Raw genomic sequence first — 19417 nt, 5'->3', positions numbered from 1 at the left:
CTTCACTGATATCAGTCATGGTATTTCTGGGTGACCCTTTTCCATGTTGTTAAAAGGGAAAAAGCAGATCTTGAAATTAAACCTCCGACTTCTCTTTGAACAGTGGTGGGAACAGATCTGTATTATGAGCAGCAGCAGTGACACCCAATGGTCACTCACAAATTATGCTTCAGATGGAGTGTGAGGTACATACTGACTGCCACTGAAACAGAACAGCTCGAAGTAGTAGATCAAACAGAATTTTATGTGTATGAATTTCTCACTATAACCCTACTATAAAAATGGTATTTAAAGTCCATTAGACTTAATCTTTTATTTGGATCAATCAACAATAATAGTCAAAGATAAAAAGAAACTACTAGCAAATGAGAAATGTAGCTTAGGGATCTCTTCACACTCTGGAAAAATCATGAATTTAAAAGGCTACAAGGTGGGACAATTTTCCTCGAGAACATAGAAATACAGATATCCTACTTTAAATTTACTTAAAAGTTTAATGACTTCAGTGACATCCCTCATCAGTGGATAAGCCAACAGCTCCAATTTCCTTGGACTGTTCTGTACAAGTTCAAAAAAAAGAACTGTAGAAGTAAAAAAGTAATTGCAACTTTTCCATGACTATCTTGTTTTGAGAGATTATATTCCATGTGGATAAGTAAGTACTTGGAATAACTTGTGATTCCCACTGAAAAAATTCTCCTACAAATATTGAACATAGTCAATTATGACTCCACCCTAACAAATATTTATAGATTAAGACAAAAGTATTTATTATTGTACTTATTAATCATCAGTGAATCTTCTATTATAGATTAGTATATATGGATTACCACTCCAGAGACTAGAGATTGAGGCTGGGGGTAGGAAGAAACATTTTTTTTTTTCTTATCAGAATTTTCTTGAAGTTGTTTTGGATTATTTTCAATAGAAGTCAATAGTTCATCATGGAAAGAAAAAATCCAAGCAGAGCAATTCTAGAGGAATATATATCAGACGAATAAAACATGAGAGCTAGAGTCTTTTCTTCCTGTCTGGAATACAGACATTCAGATGAAAAAAAAAAAAAATTATGCAGGAGAAGAGAAAGAAAGTGTCAAGGTTTTTTCTTGTCATTTATAACTATGAACACTTTCCAAGTGTGTGAACTGATGGAAAATTTGGGTAGAAACATGAGGAATTTTTTTCATAATATAGTATTATGAAACAACACAGGGACTGCTAAACTGCACTGAAAGGTAAAGCACAGTTTGACATCTTCAGATTCCTTCAAGATTTTGCTTAAAAGACTGTAACTTTAAAAAGTGGTATAAATTCCATAATGATCCCTTCAATTTTTATTCTGCAAAACACAGTCAATAGATTTTCATTCCATGATTTCCATAGTAAAAAACAATCTTGGAATCCTCCAATACCTACTGAGCCATATGAAGATGAACAGCATATCTGTATTTTGAAATCCAGGACAATACAGAAAATTGAATTATTTAAGTTAATACTCAAAGAGCAAATTCAAGACTGAACAATGGTTTTCAACTACATCACCATTCAAGTAGGTATATAACAGCATTGGGGCCTCTGGTGGTCTAGTGGTTAGGGTGCAGTACTTTCACCGCTGCAACCCGGGTTCGATTCCCGGCCCCCCGGGTAGATGGAGCTCGTCAGCCCTGTAAGGCAATCCATCTAAGAGAAGGTCACTCTAAACAAACCTACGTTCTGAGACCCTCACTGCCACTGTCCAAGCTTGCTCGGCCCCGGCAGATGAACCTCAGGATTAAAGGGTGGGCTCAGTTCAGCGCACGCTGTGTCTCACCTAAAAAATCCACTGTGCAGGCTCGAAGGGTTAATGACCTTTCCCAAATCTTCGCTCGCGAAGACTGGCCATTATTTTTTATAACAGCATTGTCATTGTCAATGTGTGCATTAATTTGAACTCAGTATTTCTGCCCAAATAATCAGTTTCGTATTTTTTCTTATATTACATGTACACATACTAGAATAGACACTTAGTTAAAACTTTTCTTAAGATGAGGATTTTAATGATTTTGTTTCACACTTCCTATTCAATATACTTTTCATCAATTTCTTCGTGTGTTCAGAGTCCACATCCAGCTATATTACTCTTGCCTTACCCTGTCAGTAGTAAAGAACTGTGAGGTCCTGTTATTTTTAGCAATAATATTTCTCTGAAGCAATACATTTATAAGGAAGAGCACATTAAAATGTCAGTTTTCAGAACAGACCACACAAAATTGTGATCTGGACCTATTCCTGCCTGTGATTACTCCAGTCCTGCTTTCACTTGTGTCATAGAGATCCACAGCAAAATGTATTCGCATTCTATCCAGATCTGGAGGCTGTTTAATGCTTACGCATTGTGAAATATTTCTGCATCTGTAAGACCTTTTAAAACATGGAATTTAATGGGGAAAGAAAAAAAAAGACTAAGTTGAAATAGTTATTTCAAATAACAATAAAAATTTCAGGCACCATACTAAGTTCCTCATTAAAAGCTAATCAGTGTTTAAGAATAGCTGATCTGACACAAAATTAATGTTTTTAGGGGAAAAAAATGGAATCTATGAGTTGTGATACAACAGTGTGAACATCATGAATATTGTCACTTTTTCTCTTACCAACAAAAACAAGCTGCTGACATCTCTAGTGATAATGCTGACCCCGATCAATAAATTTAACATAAACCACTGAGACCTACCCACCATCTTTCCTCTGCTGATTAACTGTGCCAACCTGGATGCACCTGGGAAAAGAAATTTCATTTTAGTGAGATGGTCAATAAAAGACCAAATTCAAACTGGCTCTGTAACATCATGTCAGAATTAACACTGAAGTTGGACAGAAGGAAGATAACTACTTCTTACATTCTGAAATTTGCAGGAATTTGACACCATCAGGGAACCATCAGTCCAAAACCATTTATATAATCACCCAGGTGCTGCAAATCCATCCAGAATAGGTCCTGCCTGCCCTGAAAACTGTTTGTACCACTTTGGGAAATATGAAGGCTCACGGGAAGGATGTATTCCCTCACCTCTACTGGAATGACCTGGAGGCTACCTTAACAGTAAATGGCAAAAAGCCATGAGGTAGAAAAGCCCTAAGGGAGGGTAGAGCTGAGATCTTAACTTTATCCTCATTAAGTTTTCACAGTGATGGTATTCACCACCACCTCTCTGAGGTGCTGTTCTCTATTTTTTCACAAACCTTCTAAACTCCAACCAGCTCAAAAACTTCTGTAGCTGATATTCTAAGTACTCCCATGAGATCACAGATGCAACTTTTATTGCCTTGTAAAATTGCATTGCTTTGTTTTTCTCAAATTTTTACAAGAAGTAAATAATGTAGAATAAGTATCTAAGACAACCTCCTCTGAATAAAACATATAATCTCATTAGAGCTGATATTTATTATAATCTGGTTACCAAGATTTTCAAATGGCAGAAATTATATGAAATTCATAAAAAATACACATACACAATATGTTATGCCACATATGCAAATAAAGCCTAAATCAACTTTAAGAAAACACACTCAAGCATGAAGAGAAACTGAAAACACAGAAAAATTTCTTCTGGCTTCAACTGGCCTTTGTATTAAATTATTAACTACATCAGTAGTTTTCTACTCCATTTCTCTCTTAATTGGAGAAAGATGGATTTGATGGGTGGACTGTTAGGAGGATCAGGAGACACTTGGATGGTCAAGTCCACACAGTAGTGAGCCAATGGAAATCTCATGAGGTTTAACAAGACCAAGTGCCAGGTGCTGCACCTGGGTTGGGTCAATCCTCAGCATCAACCCAGGCTGAGAGGTGAACAGATTGAGAGCAGCCCTGGAGAGAAGGACATGGGGTGCTGGTGGGTGAGAGGCTGGACATGAGCCATCAATGTGCACTCACAGCCCAGAAAGCCAAGTGTGCCCTGGGCTGCATCCAAAGCAGTGTGGGCAGCAGGTGAGGGAGAGGATTCTGCCCCTCTGCTCTGCTCTGGTGAGACCCACCTGCAGTGCTGCATCCAGCTCTGGGGTCCCAGCACAGGAAGGACATGGACCTGTTGAAGTGAGTCCAGAGGACGGACATCCAGAGGATGGGGTATCTCTTCTCTGAGGAAAGGCTCAGAGAATTGGGATTGTTCAGCCTGGGGAAGAGAAGGTTTCAGGGTCACCTAATCACAGCCTTCCAATGTCTGAAGGGAGCCCACAAGAAAGATGGAGAGGAAATTTTTACAAGAGCATGTAGTGACAGGACAAGGGGGAATGGCTTCAAACTAAAAGAGAGTAGGTTTAGTTAGATATGAGGAAAAAAATCTTTACTGTGAGGATAGTGAGGCACTGGAACAGGTTTTTCAGAGAAGCTGTGGCTGCCCCATTCCTGGAAGTGTTCAAGGCCAAGTTGAATGGGGTTCTGAGCAACCTGATAAAGTGGAATATGTCCCTGTACACAACAGCAGGATTGGAAATAGCTGATCTTTAAGCTTCCTTCCAACTCAAGTCACTCTTTGATTCCATTATTAGTAAAGTCATTAAAAATAAAAAAAAATGAAATTGCTTACAATTGCTCCCAGAAATAAAATTCAAAATATAAACATATCATAGTTTTAAACATGGTGCCTGAGGTTATGATGTCAACAACTACAAATTAAAGGTTTTTGCTATTGTAAGTGAATAGCCATCCATTTTTGCATTTTTACATTCTCTGTGTTTGAATTTTATTTTTTTTTTGCTTCTATTTTATTGATCAAAAAGTGAAGTACATGTAATTAATTAAGCTATTTATTGTCAGGAAATGAGTCAAGGTTAGAATATACATGTATAGTGACTACCAATCCAGAGTACTGATAAGCAATAAACTGGGACTTGGGTAAGCAACAATTAAGTCTAGAAAATAAACCAGGTTCATTCAAGATGGTGCAAGTCATGACAACTATGTGTCTCCATAGAAGTACGGTAGTGCGGGAGGTACTTTACTGGACACATGTACAGTCAGTAACTGTCTGAAGGCTGCATTAACTGTAGTAGAGACATCACATCAACAGGAAAAGATACAACATTCAGTGAATTAGAGCTGAATGAAATTGTGCCAGCAAATATTAATTTACTTTTGAATACTTCTCAGAACAGCATCAAATAAATGAAGTTCTGTTTATCCAAAATAGATTTCAAAAGTCACAGGAGTAGGAGTACATTTCATTGAATCTCATTCTTGGCAATTGACTTACTAGTGTTTGAAGTATATTTTGACATATAAAATTATCTCTGTGCTGTAACACAAAATAAACACATTTGTGATACCCCAGAAAGACTTCTGAGTGTTTCCTTACTGGTGCATGGGTATTTTTTTCTGCTCTACCATTGATAATTAGAAATGTGATGTTGATAGGCCCTCACAGGGTAACCAGAGAAAGTTCAGAGGACAGTCACATTGGTTGAGGGGAAAGACCAAGACAAATAGTCCCCACTAACCTAGGAAAGAGAAAACTGAGGAAGGTTAAGTCAGTTACATAAAACTACGAATCACACAGGTATGTGAATAACTATGTTTACTATTTCTATGAACTATCCATCTTTTATTCTTGGAAATGATGAAAAATAGTTGGAGTTATTTCACAGCTACAGAATCTGAGGCAAATAAACTATAAACGGCAGGGCTTCCCGTGTTTTGTGTGCTGCAGCTGTCACAGCTCTGAGCACAAGTGAAAGTCAAAAAGGACAAGCTTACACTCTAAATATAATAAACTGTATTATCAAGAGGTTCATGAGAGATTTCAGAAACTCAATGTGTAATAAATTTACACCAGAGTTTACACTAATTGCATGGCTAATTTGTGTATTAAATGGGTATATTACCTAGTTGTAAGAAAACAGAAGCAAAAATATGACAGGTTTGCATGGTGTTTTTTGAAGTTAGGAGGTAAATATATATCAAATTTCAGTTAATATATAAGAAATTGCTTGACCATTAACTTTTTTCCTGCTGTCCTTCCCCAGGTTTATTAGGAAATAATTTCTGCAAAACAAAATTTTGGGAACAGACCTTAGACTGTCATCCCAAACCTCAAATCTGCTGAGTTGCAGCAAATATTTACAAGGATTCTTCACATCACAGACAATCTTCCTTCACAATATTGGCCAAACTAGTAAGAATATACCTGAGTTAATTAAAAAAAGCAAGCCTGTTCATTAAGACATATTTGATTTGAATGGGCAACTTTCACCTCCAATGAGCTCTGAGAGTTCACTCATTTTCAAAGGCAACGTAGTGAGTACCTCAGTCCCAGTGAAAAGGTATTTGAGTATTTTAAATCTAAAGATCCCCATTTTTTCAAAAAAATTCCCTGAAAAACAGGACATTGCTTTAGGTTGTAGGGTCAGAACAAGGAATTAGGAGGACACCTATCAATACAGCTCAAGATAGCACCTGCTCTCCACAGATATTTTCTAAGGGATACTTTCCATATCCGTTAAATGGTCCTTTGTCAGGAAAGACTGAATCAGATGTCAGAGGTTCAGCTCTAGGCTTGATAAGACTCCACACACAGCAAATACTAATCCTGAAGGTCTGCACACAAATCAAAAGAATGTGATCTTCCTTGTCCAGAAAGGGCTCCATCAACAGCAGCAACACCCAGTCTTGGCAGACCAGAACTTAAAATCTCAGGACTAACTTCTCCTACCTGATCCAGAGGTGTGCACACTACAAATCCTCAGCTCTTCAAAGCTCAGCCCCTAACAGGATGCGACAACATCTAGTGATGAAGGGGACATGATACAGGGCAAGACTCAAGACCCACCAAGTGGTCAGGATTTCATCAGAGCCGGCCCCTGGAAGAGAGTATATAACCCACTTTCCAACACATATCAGAATATTGCTTGATATTTAAGGACATTTTATAAAAAAACCCAAACCAAACCAAACCAAAAAACAAAGAAACTACCAAAAAAACTCTCTGTAAACCAAACAGATTTCACTGAATCATCATGATTGTGTGGAAAAATTCTGTATCCAAGTTCTCCCAAGATTTCTCCTCAAATAGTGCAAAACCCAGAAAGTGAATGTGTGTGTGGCTGGCAGAGGGAAGGGTCTTGCTTTGTTTCATAACTCCTGGCACTGATCTGATGATTTTCTGATATATGCTGCTGCAGGAGGAAAACACACAGCAGAAATTTGAAGCATGCCAGTAGTCCTAAGTTAGTACCTCATCAGAACTGACATGGAGTTGTAGAATCAATTTTTTCATACAAAAGCGAGAACATGGTTGATCTGCTAACTTCAGATCTTGGCTCCTTAGTCACTACAAACACAGTGAAAAGACAACACTGCTTCTTCCCAAAACTCTTCAGGAAATTTATGTTGAATGAAGTTGAGAATCTGGTGTATGAATTCAGCCATGCAATCCATTACTTACTTACACAGAGAAATTATCATGGTTCTGTTACTGTTTTAAAATAAGAGATCTACACTCGCAGCTGTGACCTGCCAGCCATAACATCTGTAACCCATAGACTTCTAACATGAATGATGAAATACTTGATTTTCAGATGGCAGTGGGATCTTTAAAATCCACAAAATGCAAAAACTATTCATGCTACAGCCTACATAGTTATATATTATTGGACATACATTATAGCCAACTGCTCTTAAAATGTGCTAAATACTTACACTGTAAAGTTTATAAAGGAGTTCAGTAAAGCTGTGATTAGGAGCACAATAATAACTGTATATTGAGAGGGCCTAAAAGGCTTCTTGGAACAAAGCCAGTTGCCAGTTTTCAGTGTTATCTATTACAGTTTTCATTATTACATTTCCGTTTTGCTGCTGCAGTAGAGGATACAAAGTAATTTACAAGATTCATACCTCCCCATTCAATTACCTGTGCAATTCAGCTTCACTGGAGATCCCCCTGTGCTTTGAACTAATACATAAGACTCTTATGTATCCACAGAATCATTTAGGTTGCACAAGATGTCCAAGATCATCAAGTTCAACTGTTAACCCAGTACCACTGTGTTCTTCACTAAACCATATCCCCAGTTGCCATATCCACACACTTTTTGAACGTTTCCCAGGATGGTGATTCCACCACTTCCTTTGTCAGTCTATTCCAATTCCTGACCACCCTTTCAGTGAGGAATTTTTTCCTAATATCTAATCAATACATCCCCTGGCACAACTTGAGGCTGTTTCTTCTCAGTCTTGAATGCCCTTGTGATTAGCTGCCTAAAAATTTACTTGGTGTGTGCATAAATCCAGCCCACCTTCGCATCTGCTTATTAAAAATAAAAAATAATAGTAATAAAAAAATTAAGACAAATTTTCAATAGTTTTCTATTACTATTTCTCCCAACACTTACTATATCATTTTAATTACAACATCTTTGGATCATTTCAGATTGATAAATGAAACCATTACTAACAAAAGAGTGTTCGGGCTCTGCTTAAATTCTCTGTTTCAGCATCATTTAATCTCAAGGGCAGTTTGAGATTAAAGCTTTAATTCAGTGGTTTGTATGATTCCTGGATATAACAGACACATCAGCTCGTTAGGTTTTGCAGTGCATTCTAGAAAGTTACTGCACATCAATGCAAGATCAGGATCATCTTCATATACCTGTAATTAATTATTTCAGTAGGAGATATTTCAGCACACACTGTTGGCTGTAAAGCTCAACCTTTTTACTTCTTCAAAAAACTCCAGAAGATTCAGGTAAAAGAGAGAAGCAGATGGCTGGTCATCAGTTGGTAAGGGGGACTATAGAAGTCTACCTAGCTCTAAATAAAGAAATAACTGTTCATAGCACTTCATGATTTATTTATATTTTAGTATATGCAAAGATATAACTGTATCAGTTTGGCCTGACTCTCTTGCCAAGTCTAAGCTGTCCCCTTCCCCCATCCAGCTCTTTCAAGAGAGAAAAAAAGAAAACGAACCACAGAAAAACTGAAAGAAGACAAGCAAAATGGTATTATATCAAAAATATATATTTACATATATTTACAATTATATATACAATTGAAATATATTGTACACACAATAGGGAGCTCCTGAAGGGAAAAAAGGGAAAAGGGAGGGGGAAACAGGGATAAAAAAAAAATCAAAACAAATATACTACAAATATAAACCACTAATAGAGAGTTAGCGAACAAATAAAAAAAAAAACAAAAACAAATTAAATACTTCCCTGAACGAGACAGCAGAGTCATGCGAAGCACCAACCAACACCCCACACTTCCCAAAAGGACCAGAGATAATGGCAGGTCTGAGCAGGCAGGCCCTGGTCTATACAAACAAAGACCGTCTGCAGAGAGACCTGTTGCCTTCAGCCACTGGAAGAGAGAAGAGAACGAGCTCTCTTATCTGCACCTTATTTATATGTTATGTTACAGAAAGGGATGATATGGAATACTTCCTTAGATTTCTGACCGTGTTGCTAAGGAAGGCCTAAAAAATCCAAAAGCCAACCCACTACAATAACCTTGTATGGCCTATCTAGACATTAAACACTTTTGATGTTTATAAGTAAATGAAGTATAATAATAATATTAATAATATTAATATTAATAATAATAATAATGACCACCACCAGAACAACAGCAGCAGCAGCAACAGCCATTCTGTTTCTGGAAAGTTTACACACTTACTAACATACAAACTATATATCATTACCTTTTTTAAAATTAATTCTGCCAGGGCAGAACTGTTCAAAAACATCTTTACCTCTTTTACACATCAAGCTCAGCATAGAACTTCCACTACAAAGTTGTCATTCATTGTATTTTGTTTGTCAGAAACCATAATTTGATTAAGTCACCTATGAAGATTTAGTCAATGAGAAGTATATCCATTTTGCCTTCAGAATTGACATGGGAAATCTGAAACATGGAAGCGGTTTTCACTAAGAAGTCTGCTACAAGAAGACATACTGTAATATTACGGGGCAGAAACACTACCTCTTTTACTAATAGAACAAGAAAGGCCTAAGATTTTTAAATAGTAATTATGAAAAAAAAAGAAAAGAAAAAAAGCATGGGCAATTTCTAAAGCTTTTGCAATTTCTAGGGCCAATAGCAAGAAATATCAAAATATTTAAGATACTTGTTTTTTAAGGAAATATTCTAGGATAAACTCATTAATAAATTTAATACTTTATCCCCATTCTATCCTTTCTAATATTAGGTGTATCCATTCGTTTGAGACAGTAAAAAGATTTCATGATCATTTATCTCAAACTTATTTGTACAGCTGTTGCAAATAATTAATAAAAGGGAACATAAAGAAAAAAACTATAACACAGTGAGTACCTTTATGTGCAGTGGGCATATCCCAAAGAGTTATCCTAAATGCTGCACAATCCCAATATGCAACAGACCAGCATCATGCAAATTATGGAGATAACATGTAATCACCATCCTTGTCCTCATGCTACCCCCAAACACCCTGTGAAGAACCAAAATAGACTAGGTTTTATACAAAGTCCCTTTCTTGCTCAAGTAGATTAAAAATAATGTAATTCAATTCCAATAACAGAAAATACTTTGGAGTATTGAGTACTTCAATTTTTAAACATGCAGGAATGTTCATTTTGGTGTTTTCTTTGTTGACAATTTATGTGGTATCAAATAAAAAGTTAAGTCCATGCAATGACATAACAGAGTGAAACAAGTTCTGGGGAAAAAAACACTACCGGCACCACCACCACCACCAAAAATCATTTCAGAAGACATTAAAATACATTTAGCTTGTAATAGTAAAATTCGTAACAGCAGGCGCTTACTAAATAATTTCCTCAGTGCTTAATGGTCCAAGATGCAGCTGAGGACCATTAACTCCTCTCAGCTGGTCATTAACTGGCAAAAGAACAAGAATCCAACCATGATTAAGAATCATTCATTAGTGATTTGGATATTAAATCACATTGTCCACACCCAAACTTTAAATCACAAGGAATTTAGACTTTCTGTTTCTTCAATTAAAGTTTAAAGAAAGGAGAATCACCATCCACAAAGAATAATCTTCATTAAGATGTCAATATTTGCAGCTCACCAAAATAAACTTCCTGCTTGATACATAAAGGGCACATGTGCCTGCTCCAAAATATCCAGCCAAGAACTATCAAAAAGAATTAAAGTGGAGAAAAAAAAAATTCTACTGGTTAGTCTCAGACTATTTAGTAAAAAAAAAAATTAAAAATTAGTCTGCATACAAACTACCTCCCACACTGAATTGTAAGACGTTTTCTCTAGTATCACAATATCCTTCTGGATATTAGGAGCACAGACTGCAGGATTCTCAGGGAACTAGGTGGTAAGGTCTCTGGGAAAATGGTTTAGAAGGTGCTGGGGTCCATCAGTGGTGGTCACGTTTTCAACAGCATCTCCTAAAAGCACATGAGCAGGCAATTCCAAAATGTTGGAAGTCAAGCAGGCAACGCAGAAGGACAGCTTGGCTGAGCAGGGACCTTATTCTGGAGTTAAGGTGAAAAAAGGAAGTGGAAGCAAGACTGGGTGACATGGGAGGAATACAGAGATGCTGCTCACCACTGTAGGGAAAAATTTGTGTGGCCAAAACTCAGTTTGAGTTGAAGTGGTTCAGTACTGCGGGAACAACAAAAGAGCTTTTTAAAATTTGTTAATGACAAAAGGCAGTGCAGAAATAACACTGGCCAGTCCCAGTCACATGATGAGGATGATCACCTCATAAACAGGGACATAGACGAAGAAGACATATTTAAAGCTTGCTTTGTTTTGGAGTTCAAGAAGTGTTTGGATAACACTGAGACACATTGTGTGATTCTTGGGAATGGTCCTGTGCAGGGGCAGGAGTTGGAGCCTTGTGGATCCCTTCCAACTCAGGGTGTTTTATGATTCTATGAAAAGTCACAATTAAGGATTAAGCAATGATGATGATTAAGCAAATGACAGATGAGCAAGTTTACATCTTGACTCAGTGAGATACAGCACTAATGCTCTCCAGACTTCCCACTCTCCATGGCAGGGTGGGTATCATTCCGCTAATGCACAATGAGCTCTCACGATGTCCTCAAAATACCATCAGGTCATCCCTTCATCCTCCTCCTCACTCACTCCCCCTGCCCGACCGCCTTTGTTTGGATCTGCAACGACCACTTATTTTTGCCAGCATAATATTTTGGTCAGAAAATCAAGCCAGAAATATGACCAGGTTAAAGCTACATCTGAAACAGGTAAACTTTTGAAGAATGTGATGATACAGCTTGAAGTTACTGCAAAACTGCAGTCCTGTCCTGCATGTCCTTCAATATAGGACTGCTTTAGTATGCAACTTCTTTGCATATAAAAGGTGCTCTATTTTGATTCACTCTCAGTACTCTCGCAGTATCTCAGTCTCTCAATATCACTGCAGTATAACAAACATAAAATTTTAGCATGTTTTAAACACAGCATGGAGATTTAATCTATATATGACAATGACCACCATCTTTCTAAATATTCTTATTACTTCCAAGCACTAATTAGAAGTAGGTACTAGTCCACATTTCTGAGATTTTGGTCATTCTCTATACCATAAGGTAAAAGTTTCAATTTGAAAAGGGAAAGACAAAAGTCAGGATAGGCACTTGGAATCTGTTTTAGGTATCTGTGAAATGAGATTCTTACTCTCTCCAAACCAGATTTTGTTTACAGTCCTGATGAAATGATTTTGGAAAAGAGTAACCTTGTTGTTTGCACATATATTCTCCTTTTCTACCTTCTGTGATGTAAGTGTTTGATTTCAGTGTCCAAATCAAGTTTATGGTAAGTTATTAAGGAAAAGAAAGACATTTCATTTGTAAAATGCATGAACAGAATTGCCAATGAAAATCTGACTCCAGAGCCTTTATATTAGTGATGATGTAGAAAGTGGAATAGCACAGCTTGAATTTCAGTTAGATCACTGGGCATGCTGTGTGGGCTGTTGGAAAAATCTTGCTTTGACTTATTAACTGAGCTCATCTGATCTGGAAGCTTCAACAGAAAATAAATATGGAGTGCCAAGACATCATTTCCACAGAAACACTTTTCCAAGCACGCTTTACATGATTGTTTTACAAATATGTTTCAATTTCTTCTGTTTATTTTCTATTTTACTGTGTGTTATTGTACGTATTTTATTTTCTCCTAATAGTAAAAGTTGTTTTGCCTGTTATGGAATGTGAAGAAAAAAATGTAAGAAAGAAAGTGTGCAGCAGATAGCCCATTAGTGCCTTTTCTGTTCAGCAAATTCCCTTACATACAGAACCATCCAGTATTTGCTGCTCATAGAGATTGCAGGTACTAGGCTGCAGAAATGCTTCCTGTATGCTGAGCTTGGCATGGTGGTAAGCCTGGACCACAATGTCTTTTCTTTCAGCAATATTTATAAGTTTTCCTTTATTATCAAATTCATGTCAAATGCATTTTTGTTAAATCAGAACAGGAGCAGGTCTGATTTCCAGCCACTTGCAACACACCATGACAATGAATTCATTACAGTATAACTAATAACACTTATCCAAAGGCACATGTGTAGAAGCTTGCAAACAGAAACTGAGGTAACCCTAGACCTTGGGCATTTCCTGAGACAGACAGCAACTGCTCAGGGCTTTACATATTCTAAAATCTGGACTTCTGTCCCAAACACAACTTTCCTCCTGCAGGTCCTACCTCTGTCTCAGTGTCATCAGCCTCGTGCAGACATTGCAATCCTTTCAGATTGAATTAATGTGGCTGCCCCCATGTTCTGAATGGCCTTCTGAAACAGGCAAACATTTTTCTGAATTACATCAAAAATTAAAACCATTATAGCAATAGAAAAACTGCCTTCGTGTTTTTATTTCTATATTTGTTTTTATATTTTGCATGTATTTCCAGGGTTCAAAGTCATTTTTTTAAGAGCTACAATTTAAGAAAATATAAGTTTTATATCTTTTGTCCAAAGACCTGACATTCTGAAAGATCTACTACTTTCTCTAAAATTAACTTCAATATTATTTAAAAAAAAAAATACAGTATAGCATAGCACTGGTGTTGGTTAAATTTCTATACCCCTGGAGCGTTGAAAAGTTTAGTCTCCCAGTTTCCACTGTTAATGTAGAAAACAAAACCAAACCAACACAGCCTGTACCCAACAGAGACTCAGATTCATGCTGGGTATGAAGACACAAGTACTGCATGAAACATCTGTCAAGAGTTTTGGCATTGGGTCACTGCCAAACTGTACAGTATTACAATAACATTTTAATTTACCAAGTTAAAAAAGACATGCTGACTTGCCATGTTTCAGATTCAACTTATTTTGAGTCTATGAAACCAATAAACAAATTTTGAAAGAAGCTTTATAGGGCTAGAATCTGAGACTAATACTGTAAAAGGGAAATGGAACTTTTTTCAAGCACGTAATTCTTTAAAACAAACAGCAGTAGGGCTGAATTGGAAGTGTTAAAAACAGTCATCTTGATCATCACTTTCCCTTTGCAGAGAGAAAAAAATAAGATTTAATGGTTACTGGTGTATTGCTCTGCATCAGATGCTGACAGTTACAATTTTACTTTCATTTTAATTTTCTGCTACCAATATGCTGATCTCAGCAAATGAATTTGCTGCTTGAAGAAATAAACTCCCATTAGGATCATCATTTTAAGAGAGCATCAACAACATAGTCTTGTGCTGTTAGATCATGTAGTCACTACAGTGTAGTTAATTCAATAATTTAGAAGCATGGTGGGAGGGTGGGGGGGAGAAATGGGTCTCAGTGTCCCAGTTTATCTATCTCAATTACTCTTACTCTCCCAATATCCTTTCTGAAAAGAAATTACTCACTCAAGGGCAACTAGACCTGACTCCCTGTGATAACAACAAATAAACACTTAGAATATCAGACAGAACAATCATGGAAGATTTTGCTTTTTAATGCAAGTTGAGGCTTGGGATGCCCTGAAGAGGTCTACATTGAAGACTTCTATTCATCTCAAGTTGCCTGAACAAACACTAAAGCTGAGTTGTTGGATAAATGCAGGAGGAAAATGGAGCTCAGGTACCCCTACATTGTGTGGCAGCTGCACACATAGATAGTCCTTTCAGGTGTCTCAGTAAGTGACCTTATTTTTCAGATTGCTGAAGCTTTTCAGCAGAGCTTTACCTGAACACTCTGAAGAGTCTCCACAGTGAAACACATGGCTCATGTTAAAATATGTAATATGGTAAATGTAAGGAAAATATTTTGTCTGACATACACAAAGCTACGAGATAAAATTAGTAAATATCATCTTTTGCCTTATTCATTTCAATATGAAAGTGAAGGACAGCAAAATACACATTGAGGCAGGACGTAATCCATGCAAACCACTGTGGAGTTCAAGGTGAATAAAATGCATTCAAAATAAGTCTAAATCTATTCAAAGAATACAGTTTTATAAATGAGACACTACCAACCATTCACTGTATAAGATTTCATGCCTTTTCCTCAGAGCACAGAATAACAGCAGCTGGTTCTGCTGATATTTTAAAAGCCACAGTATTGGCAGAGACTGACTATACCTAAACAAACTACGCAAACCAACAAACGGAAGAATTAACTAGATCACTGCTGTTGGTCTGGTTTAGTTTGCTAATTTTCCAGAAGGAAGCTGACTTATGCCCGTACCACCTTTAATATTGACCTCTATGTACACAAGGGATACCGTGTAGAATTGAACTGCTTTCAGTCTCAAATGCCACCACAAGACAACAAGCAAAACACAAGCTCCTCCAAATGGAAGAGTAAGTTCCAAGAGACCCATGACATATATATGCAAGGTACTGTATAGAATGTCCACTAAACCTATCACACAATTGTTTTCCAGATTCATTCCTGCACCAATTCCATTTCTTCTGTGACTTCTCCTGAAATTAACTTCACAGTACAATAATCTTTACTAGCAAATAGCATATAATTATATATTCTAGCTGAGATTGAAACACCACTAGCACAAAGCTTTTTCATGGCTGGGCTTCTCGAACAAAGATTTGGGAAGGGCTCTACCCATGTTTGTTGCAAGTCCGTTGGTGGTTAAAAAGGCCAATACGAGACAGTAGCACAAAGCTAGTTGAATATAAAAGCACCTAACTGAAATGTGTACATACCTTTCCTTTTTTATTTAATTTTATTATCCTGGGAATAAATGTGTCTTCATGGATACTAAGTACTTTGAGTAGCAATGTGCTAAAACTTACCTCTGTGTTTCCAACTCTCCATTACTTATGTAGCTTTTGTATGCAGCTGACACAAATATGTCTTACTTCCAGCATTCAGGACAGATGTTCTATTGGATCAAATTCTATCCAGTCCTCATTGATTTCCATCACATTTTATTGCCAACAAACTGTTGTTCTGTACTTTAAGGGCTCCCACATGCACATCAACCATCCCATTATGTGATACACTTTCTGGCCCAATGGTGATATCTCCATAAATATTTCACACAAAGATCACAGCAGCTGCTCATTATGTGTTTTGAGTTTTACAGAAATTTTAGTTAGAAGTCCCCACAGTGTTCCAAGGAGTTTTATGTTTGCTCTTTTAATTAAAAGAGGGAAGAGAAAAAAAGCAAAGTTTTTTTCTCAATTAATGCAGAGAGCCTCCAGCAACAACCATCTTACCTGCAACAAGCACCCTTGCACAAAAAAAGGCGTCAAAAAACCCAAACCAGGATAAAAGCCACAACACAATCATGCATAGCAAAGAAAACACACACATAAAAAAATAAAGCTTAGTCACATTAGTAAGTGGAACAGTTATTTAACAACACTGTGCATTCCACACACTTGAATCATTCCAAATGCATCCATTATAGCAATTCATTTAGAACAGCATGATTCTGAATTGACTTACAAATGCTTTAAAATTACTTTAAATCAAGTACAGCTTAAGCATAGCAGGCACAATGTACAAGTTCAAAGTGAAAACAAAGACAATCAAAATATTTAGCACTACTGCTTAGTGGTTAAATTCTTACCCATCTTACCTGCTTAGTCTTCTGGTACTTCACTGTTGCAATCTGGAGTTCTTTTACAAAGTATTTTTTGATACCATGTTTTTTTCCTGTAGATGATTTAATACTGAGTTATTTGAGTGCAATGCGGGAAGCCCTAGAAAAAAAATGTATTGTTTGCTTTTCCCATATAATTTCAACTGCTTTTCAGATTGCATGCCTTGAAACAGAAAAAAAAGAAAACCCCAAACCCCATGCAGCACTACAGACTAGAAAACACATCTTATGATGAATGGCTGAGGGAGCTAGGTTTGTTTAGTCTCAAGAAGAGGAAACTGAGGGGGACCTTGCCCCTCACCCCACCCCACCAGTGAGGAGGCTCAGGGTGCACAAGGAGTTGGGAGTGGACACAGCCAGGACAGGTGATCCCAAATGACCACAGGTATATTCCAGACCATATGTATCATGCTCAGCATATAAAGCTGAGGGAAGAAGAAGAAATAGGGGAATGTTTGGAGTGATGGTGCTTCTCTTCCCAAGTCACCATTGCACGTGATGGAGCCATGTTTTCCTGGAGATGGCTGAACACCTGCATGCCCATGGGATGGGGTGGGTCAATTCCTTGTTTTGCTTTGTTTGCATGTGTGGTTTTTGCTTTACTTATTAAACTTTATTTATCTTAATGTGCAAGTTTTTTTCACTGTCACTCTTCCAATTCTCTCCACCACCCCACCAGGAGGGAATAAAAAAATGGTTGTGTGGAACTTAGTTGCCAGAAGGGGTTAAAGCACAACACCCACCACATACTGCAATGTTCACACTATCAGATTTGCTTCCAGGGTTTGTTTCCAAAAGATTATGTCCCTTTGCAACCAAACACTGGATGTCCTTGTGTTCTGGTAGGCACAATCAACTGATTTACAAAGCTCTTCAATGCAACCTTGACTAGAATGAAATAATAAAATAGCAATGTAATCTTCTTCATCTCCTCTATGTATTTCCCTGTATTACATTTTCAGCCTGCATTTGTTCTGTCTCATTTCATGTCTCCTGATATAGCTGGTTCAGTATGTTTATTTGCCAATATCCTGCTGGAACTGCTTCAGTTCACTTACTGCAGGTTATTATTTCAGTGTTTTGGAGCCTCCATTATCTATAGCCTGACAGTTTCCCATTTGAAGGAATGGCAACAGATGCTTGAGAAATGCAAAGTGCAAAGGTGGAGATGTGGATTAGCATTAATCAGCATGCTTTTCCTAAACTGTGAAACTAATCTCTACATCTAGCCAATTAAAATATGACAAGCGAGACATCTTTAAAACTTGACTAAGTAGGAAAAAAAAATCTGAAAAGCACTAATTTTCTGCTATAGCTCAGTCATTTCTTACAAGGTTTATAGGTTACTAAAGCCTTTCAGTTCTGTGAGAAGAACTTCCTTCAGCTGGATAAATGGTAAGTACATCAAAGAATTGTCTTGCAATTTGTCTAAGCACCCTGATTCCCCTTAAATAAACAGCAAAACCTTCCCTGACTTCACACCAGTGGACCCTATTTTATGATTCTGTTTTTATTTCCAGACAAGTTAAATATTTCCTTAATTTTGTACCTTTAAAGACAAACTCAGAGCAAAAAACTGGGGGCAAAACAGGTCTTTATTTAGCCCAGACACTTTTTTTTAAAGTTTCTGAATAATTCGGAGGAAATTATGATCTCCATACTCAGCTTGAATATGATATTGCTGGTTTATATTCACCTCTGCTCAAGAGTGCCATTTCATACTAAAAATTCACATATTCAATATGAATGCTCAAAGATTAATAATGGTCAGGAAAAAACCTTTGTATGTGACACTGGGACTTCCATTTGGGACATTTACTAAGGTGTTCTGCAGACTGGAGAGGAATGGGTGTTTTATAACCACTCATCAACACTCTCATTATACAGATTTGGAAAGGCATACAATAAGCTGCCCAAATTCATAAGATTCTTGTATAGTAGACTCACTCTTCTGGGTATATTTTCCGTAGAAGCAAAGACAAATAACTTATTCTGGATTTTTTGCATCATTTATTACTGAGACACAAGATTAACTGTCTTCCTCAGTATTTTTTTAAAGCTTCTTTAATCTAACATTGATCTTTTTTACCTGCAGATCTCTGTCTTTCAGTAAAAAAACTCCACAAGGATCCATACAAAAGTAGAGCTGCATCATGCTTCATGGACATGTCATAAAAAGAAAATAAATCACAAACAGGCACATTCACGTATTTACCACAAAAAGAAAGTCACTGCCACTGCAAAATCAGAAATCAAGCAGACAAAAGGCACCAGTCACACTTCCATTAACAGAATATTTTTGCAAAAGCTGCATATTTTTTGCTCGGTGTTTTAAAGACCCATAATGTTCCATACAAAAACCAACAAGATTTTATATTTT

General features: G+C 37.0%; 1 long non-coding RNA gene across 1 annotated transcript; it reads right to left on the bottom strand.

The window, feature by feature from the left end:
- Positions 1-9085: 9085 nt before the first annotated feature.
- Positions 9086-13783, bottom strand: LOC108496225. Its single transcript, XR_001874395.1, has 4 exons — positions 13676-13783; positions 11058-11123; positions 10316-10451; positions 9086-9340 (listed from the first exon to the last, which is right to left on the bottom strand). It is a non-coding gene; the product is annotated as an uncharacterized LOC108496225 (long non-coding RNA).
- Between the last annotated feature and the right edge of the window lie 5634 nt (positions 13784-19417).

Source organism: Lepidothrix coronata, unplaced genomic scaffold (genome assembly GCF_001604755.1).
Source record: "Lepidothrix coronata isolate B3197 unplaced genomic scaffold, Lepidothrix_coronata-1.0 Scaffold37, whole genome shotgun sequence".
Classification (NCBI taxonomy): domain Eukaryota; kingdom Metazoa; phylum Chordata; class Aves; order Passeriformes; family Pipridae; genus Lepidothrix; species Lepidothrix coronata.
Note: the sequence above shows the minus strand (reverse complement) of the source record. Positions and strands in the feature narration are given on the sequence as shown.